A 7,593-nucleotide genomic window follows, 5' to 3' on the forward strand; every position below is an offset into this window, starting at 1 on the left:
GTGCCTGCTTTAGTAGAGGAATCTCTCAAGGAGCTCTGGATAACCAGAAGAAGCTCCTGGACAACCAGAAGCTCATCATGGATGCTTTGACAGCTCAAGGAAAAGCAATTACGGACTTGAGCAAGCAGACCAAGAAGCTGAAAAAGACTCGGGCTTCAAAGGAGTTAGTGAAGCTGCTAAGAGGGGAGGTGGAAAGATTAAATCAGCTGGAGACATCCCATTGGAGCTATTATTGGAGGAGCAAGTCGCAACAGCTCAGGCAGCACAGGCACTAGTGCAGGAGAGCGATAGAGAGCCCTTGAGGAGACGGATGATCCCTCAGCCTGATGATGTGGAGATTGAGCTAGAGGACCCTGAGGGAGGTGCCTCAGGTCAGCCATAGGACCTTGAGGGAGGTGACTCAAGGACTCAGCCACAGGACCCCATGCAGATAGAGGACCCATAAGGAGTTTCTTTTACTCTCTAACCCCTCTTTGATCTTATTTTTACTATTAGCATTGAGGACAATGCTAGTTTTATTTGGGAGGGTGGTCCTATTTTGATGATTTGATAACTGGATTGTAATTACGATACTTATTTCTCTTTATTGTTATTTTTCACTTTTGGTATGTATATAACTTTACCATTTATTTTCACTTTTCGTTATTTTTCAATTTCAGTATGTATATAAAGTTACTTTTCCATGTATATATTCATTTACCCTTTTATGTATATTCGTCTCAATCCCCTTTTGTACATATTCAGTTCACATTCCGTATTTTACTTTATATTTTCTTTTGCAACTTTCCTTAATAGCATAGCTTCTTATTTCATTTAGTAGCTTCTTTTTCAATTGGTAGCTTCTTACTGTCACGACCCAAAATTCACTAAGGGTCGTGATGGCGCCGGACTCCACTGTCAGGCAAGCCAACAACAAATAACTAATAACTTCTCATTTTAAATATTTCTGGAATCACTTCTTTTGTGTGTTTAAACAATACGTGATAAATTCCACTGAATAAATAATGAAACATTTAACAATTTTAAACTTCTGAATAAACCCATAGACATCCCCAGAACCCGGTGTCACAACTGCATGAGCTATTTCTAACAAACAATACAATACAACATCCGTCCGGAATACAGATGGACAGAAAGTAAATACAATATACTGGAAGGGACTATACTAGCTGCGGGCCGCCTCGAGTAATGTAACTCACCTAGTCCCAGTATCATCCATGCTACTACGCCCAGTAGGCCACTAGTAGTACATGTGCCTGTGCAGCAAAAATGCACAGAAGTGCAGTATGAGTACAAAAACAACGTGTACTCAGTAAGTATCCCGCCTAATCTCGAAGAAGTAGAGACGAGATGGCAACTTCGACACTTACTAAAGGTCCCGTAATAATATTATTAACGCGANGATGGAGGTCCTCGAGGTCGGGTACCACCTCGGGACTTGCAATGATGCCAACGACTTCTTAGAGCCTAACGTCTTTTTGATGGAGGTCCTCAAGTTCGGGTACCACCTCGGGACTTACAATGATGCCAACAGCTTCTTGGAGCCTAACTTTTTTTTGATGGAGGTCCTCGAGGTCGGGTACCACCTCAAGACTTGGTTGATGCGGGGTTTCGACCTTGAAGCGTTGTATGGCGATGTCGAGTATAGGATATGGTTACGAAACGACCGAGGCGATTCTGCCGTGTGTCTTTCCAAAGCGATAAAAGCTTTAGCCAATATTTCTAGTTGGCCTTTGGGGTAGGCAGGTGGTCGGCGCTTTTCCCATATATAGGGTTGTCTTCGCCCTTTTGGAGATTCTGCTATTCTGAGTAGTTATCCTCTTTCATAGAGTTCTCCTTTCTTGCGCCAAATTTCCTTTAACTCAAATCTTTCGCCCAAGACTTCATTTACCTTCCTTCGTTCTACTATAGCCATGGTTGCTATGCCCGAATCCGCTTGGCACGGAGAAACGAGCTCTGCCTCTGGGCACTTTTCTTCGGGAGGGAATCTCCCGACAGGAGAGACTCCCAGTGTTCTAGGTCATCGGGATTATGCCTCGAAGTTCATTTCCTTAATAGGAGAGGACCATCTCGAATCTGTGAGGAGAGACTGCGAATGGGGGGAGAAGGTAGCATTGCGTGTACTTTCCTCGGGAGAGAGCGTTATGGATCACGCTGAGGGTTTTTTGAATGTATATACGTACCCCTTCACGCTAGGTCCCACTGATAGGGTTGTGCTTGATTTTTGTCGGAGATACCAGGTGACCTTGGCGCAGATTCGACCGTCATTTTGGCGAATAGTATTGATGATGAGGTTGTTCGTGGAGAAGGCAGGGCTTGAATTCATGCTCAGTCATCTTATCAATCTGTACCAACCGTTTCACCATCGAGGTCTGTTAACCTTACGATGTCGGTCGGCCACGCCTTTCATTGTTGATGATGAAGAAGACGGAGATCAGGAGTGGATGAGTCGATTTGTCCGAGTACGAACTGTTGATATTATCCCCGTGGAGTTTATGCCATTCCCCGAGAAATGGAATTATACACGTAAGTTGTACACTCATGCCTTCGTAGTTTTTTAATTATGGCGAAAGAGTGTTTCATAAATGTGCCCTCTTTCCCTCTTCTGCAGCAACTTCATGGATGTCGTGCGAGGTCCCTGATCTACCAAATTGGGCTCGAGAGTTGGCGGCCCATTCGACCTGCGATGAGCGTAAGTGGCGAGCTTTGTCTAGGGGCATATGGGAGGCGAAACATCATGGTATGTGATGTGCGATCTGTTCCCTTCCCTTTTTTCCAGTTGGAAAATCACTTTCTCTTTCTGCGCACTAACCCTATTATTATAGGCATCGGTGAGCCTTCTGAGACGGGGTCGCGCGCCTTTGGAGAGGGAGAAGGGTTGCTAGCTTCTGGGCTAAAGAATGATAACAATAAGCAAGAGATACCTTTGCAAGGCGACGGTGCTCAAAGCAAGGTGAACTTGGACCGGGGGCCCGGAGTGGAAGTATTGACTGAGCCTGCCGCGCTCGTAATTTCTGGCTTTGGAAAGGCGGTTTCTCCTCCGCTGTCGTCCTCTTTTTCCGTCTGAGGTACTTCGAGGGATACTCGAAATTCGGGATCACATGCACCAAGCGATCGTGCCCCGACCGGGTCGACTTTTCCGGAGCTGAGGGGGCCAGGCTAGCAGATGTGCGCTCGACCTTCGAGGAAGCCCAGCGGCTTCACTCTGCGGTGAGTTTTGGCACAGGCCTTTCGAGTTTCGTGCTTTCCCTACTTTATTGAGTTTTCCTTTGCAGGCTTTTGACAAGCTTAAGTCCGAGCTGCTTCGCTGTGAGGCCAGGCTGTGGAAAGCTCTGGATGAGGAGAAATCCCTTAGGCTCCTTTGCGATGCAAGGGAAGTCGAGCTGGCACGCTTACGGTATAAGGCGAGTCGGAGCTTGAATTATGAGACCTATTTGAAGGAGCAGGTAGTTTTTGTTCCAGGGAGTGTGTGTTCTTTCTTCTAGCTCCTGAGGCTAATTTTTTGTTTCTTTCCAGTTGCAGAAGAAGACAGAGGACCTAGAGCTCCTTCGGAACGAAGCTGGCCGAGCCAAGCGTGAGTATGATGAGTTAAAGGCTTAGGTGGAGGTTCAAGCTTTTGCGGGGAAGGGTGCTCTGACTAAAGCCTCCGCTTTTGAGGTTCAACTTCGCTTAGTTCGTTTATAATATCTCGGTTCGAGTAGATATGATTACAAAGCTCGAGTCTGATCTTTTGAAGATAAAGGCCGAGGTTGTGGATACCCGGGCTGAAGCCGTAATGAGCCGAACCGCAGTTGACCAGAAAGTGGCGGTCTATTTAAAGGATGTTGCCGATGCTCAAGCTGAACTGAGAAAGGTTCTCGACCGCGAGGACAGGAGCAAGGAATATGCTCGGTGTAAGTCTCGAAGGAAAACCTTCGAGGAAATCCGTGCTAGGGGCTTTGACCTCTCGAAAGAGGTGAAGCAGGTGAGGGAAGAGGAACGTGGCGCTAAGGCGCTCCTGTCCGATGCTGAGGGTAGCGAGGATGAGGCCGACGGGCCATAGTTACCAAGGGGAATGTAGATTTCACTTTTCGATTCTGTATATAGTACTTTCAAAGCACGTTTGTAGATGGAGCTTGTGTTTTTTCGCATCTCTGTATAAAAAAGAAAACCCGTGGTTTTATTCTTCTTGCATTTATTTTTGCCTCGATTTTAGCCAGATGACCTGGTCTTGAGTTGAGAGGAATCCTTAGATTCATAGTATAGCCCTGGGGCTCATTAGGCTGCCCGTAGGCTCTTACGCATTGTGTTGGTACGACCTTTTGTATGTGCTGGCGATAGTGGCTTTTACACTTTTTCTCTTAGGCATATTTAGTTAACTGTTTTGGGTTTAGTCTCCGAATCAGGTTTTGACTCGAGCTCATTCGACCCTCAAGTTTTGAATTCAGAGCTGGCCCTTAGGCTCTTACGCGTTGGGTCGGTATGACCTTTTATGCGGGTTGGCGACAATGGCTCTTACGCCTTGGGTCGATGCGACCTTTTATGTGGGCTGGCGACAATGGCTCTTACGCCTTGGGTCGATGCACCTTTTATGTGGGCTGGCAACAATGGCTCTTACGCCTTGGGTCGATGCGACCATTAATGTGGGCTTTATTTTTCCCTCGATAAGGATTTTTTGAAAGTGTTTGCCTGACTCTTCGATACTTTAATAAAAAAACCTCGATTGCGAGTCGTTATAGGCGATGATCGAGCACCTCGAGAGGTTTGGCTCGGAGGCTGAGTATCTCGAAGCCGGTGTATCTCGAAGCAGGTGTTTAGGAGCTGACATGGTCGAAGCTCTTTTGCCTATGTCTATGGTAGCCTGTTTAACCAGTTCTTTTCGAACTAGATTCGAAGTAATTGAAGGCCTGTGATTTTGTAGCGACGGTCGGGCATCCCCGAATTGCGTTAGTTTGGCTGGTACAGCCTTGTGACCGTAGTCATTTGTGTTGGGCCGGAGCCATTTAGTCCCGAGTGAATTAGTTTCGGCATCTATATCGAGGGTATGCCTTTTAGGGGTCTTACAAGTTCGATATATAGCCTTAACTTTGAGAGCGGGTTTATGCCTTTAGTAAGGCCTTGCAAGTTTTACGTGCCTTTGAGGTCTTACAGTTTTGGATAGTTGGTACAAGTATGGTTGATGCCTTGCTTGAGGTCTTACAGATATTGCCGCTTGGTACAAGCGTGGTTCATGCCTTGATTGAGGTCTTACACGTATTTTCACTTGGTACAAGTGTGGTTCGTGCCTTGTTTGAGGTCTTACAAATATTGTTGTTTCCTTATACAGGTCTTACGAGACTGAGGCTGTCCATTTGGGGTCTTATGGCCTCGAATTTTGATAAGTCGATGGAGATGGCGATCAACGACAGTCCCCGAGTTATCGAGGATTTCTCGGCTCGGTAGCCATTACGATGGAGATGGCGATTGACGGCAGTCCCCGAGTTATCGAGGATTTCTTGGCTCGGGAGCCATTAATTGCAAACTTGGTATTGCCTCATTGAGGCATTACGGAGTTTTCCGACCCAGGGGTCATGTGGACTTGAGTTTTCGACGCCAGTCCCCGAGTGTTAGGGACATTTTTGGCTATGGAGCTATTTTGTGATCTCAGTGTTGCCTTATTGAGGGCTTATGAGTTAGGAGCTCCGACCTGGGGGTCGCATTGTTTTGAGTTACCGATGCCAGTCCCCGAGCATTCGGGAAGTTTTGGCAGAGGAGCCGTTTTTGCAAAAATACCGAGTCTCTTTTGAAGCGTGAAATGCTTTGATGGAAAGTGTTCTTTGATTACTTGGTATAAGTATACATGTTTTTGCTGTCAGGGGCCTGGTTGTTCTATACGGACACGGTTCGTTCGACCGTTTGGCCTGGTACATCATTTTCCTATCGAGACCCCATTCGGCGTATCTTGGCTTCTCCGAGTAGGTGACCTTCTGTGCGGATGCCCCCCAGTGTTCGAGGTTGATTGAAAAAGAAGTCTTGAATACTTCGTTGAGTCTTCCTTAGGTAGCATATGGATGTTGCCTCGTTAAAAACCTTGCAGGTAAAACCCTTTTTGGGATAAAAACCCGATCAAAGGAAAAGAGTGCAACGCATGCTTTTGAAACCTAAGGCCTTTGAGTTGGAGAGTGCTTTGGCCGTTTCGATCGAATACCTGCACTCAGGTCAGTGTAGAATGTAATTGAAAGAGAAAGTAGACAGCGATACCTTTGTGTATAATGTGCCGGCGATGATTCGATCATTTGTCATGAGGACGTCATACAGTCCTTTGCTTTGTTTGGTTCGGACTTAGCCGAGGGCATAGCCTGCTATCGCTATTTTACTGTTTGATAATCCTTTGGCTCCTTCGAGGGTGGAGTCACTGGTGTCGGCGTTACATCATGTATTGCGAACATTCCCCTTGCCGCATGCTGTTCCCCGTAGACGGTTTTAATCCCCTCTTTTGTCAGGAATTTCACCATTTGATGGAGGGTGGATGGTACCGCTCTCATGCAGTGTATCCATGGCCTTCCGAGCAAGGCGTTATACCTCATGTCTCCTTCGATGACATGGAATTTGGCATTTTGGGTTGTGCCGGCCACGTTGACTGGGAGGGTGATTTCCCTTTTTGTTGTTTCGCTCGCCATGTTGAATCCGTTGAGGACTCATGAGGCGGGCACGATTTGGTCGAGCAACCCGAGTTGCTCTACCACTCTCAACCTGATAACGTTGGCTGAGCTACCTGGATCCACGAGTACACGTTTAATTTGAAATGTATTTACAAGGAAAGAGATTACCAGTTCGTCGTTGTGAGGTTGAGACAAGGTATCGATGTCCTTATCACTGAATGTGAGGGCATCCTCGGGTATGTAACCCCGAGTTCGTTTTTCTCTGATGATGGATATTTTCGTTCTTCTGATCGTGGGTTCCTATGGGTCGTCGATGCATCCCAGGATCATGTGGATGACATGATCTGGCTCATTTGTCTCGTTCTTCTTTGTCGTCTCTCTTTCCCGGAACTGGTTTTTGGCCCGGTCGCTGAAGAATTCTCGGAGGTAGCCTTTGCTTAGTAATTGGGCTACTTCTTCCCGGAGCTGGTGGCAATCTTCAGTTCTGTGGCCGTGCGTGTTGTGAAATTCACATACTAAGTTATGATTCCTTTGTGAGGGATCTGATTGTAAGGGCCTGGGCCACCTGGCGTCTCTGATTTTACTGATGGCGAACACGATGTCTGATACATCGACGCTAAAGTTGTATTCTGACAAGCGAGGTGCCTCCGTTGGCCCTATGTGCCTATCAAATCCGGCTCTATTGACGAGTCCTCGACGATTCTGTCCTCGGTCCATCCTTTGGTCATTGCGGGGTATGTTGCACCTCGGGGCATTTCTTTTGTCTTCGATGTATGGCTGATACCTTTCTTTGTTTGGTTTTGGCTCCTTTGCCAGAAGCCTGCTTGGGTACACCAAGCCCGAGGGGGCCCCTAGTTGGTCGTCCTCGACCCTGATTTTCGACTGGTATCGGTTGTGAATGTCCGACCAGGTCACGGCGGGATATTTAACCAGATTCTATTTCAACTGCATCGAAGCCGCCGAGCTTCACTCA

This window comes from Nicotiana attenuata, unplaced genomic scaffold (genome assembly GCF_001879085.1).
Source record: "Nicotiana attenuata strain UT unplaced genomic scaffold, NIATTr2, whole genome shotgun sequence".
Lineage (NCBI taxonomy): Eukaryota > Viridiplantae > Streptophyta > Magnoliopsida > Solanales > Solanaceae > Nicotiana > Nicotiana attenuata.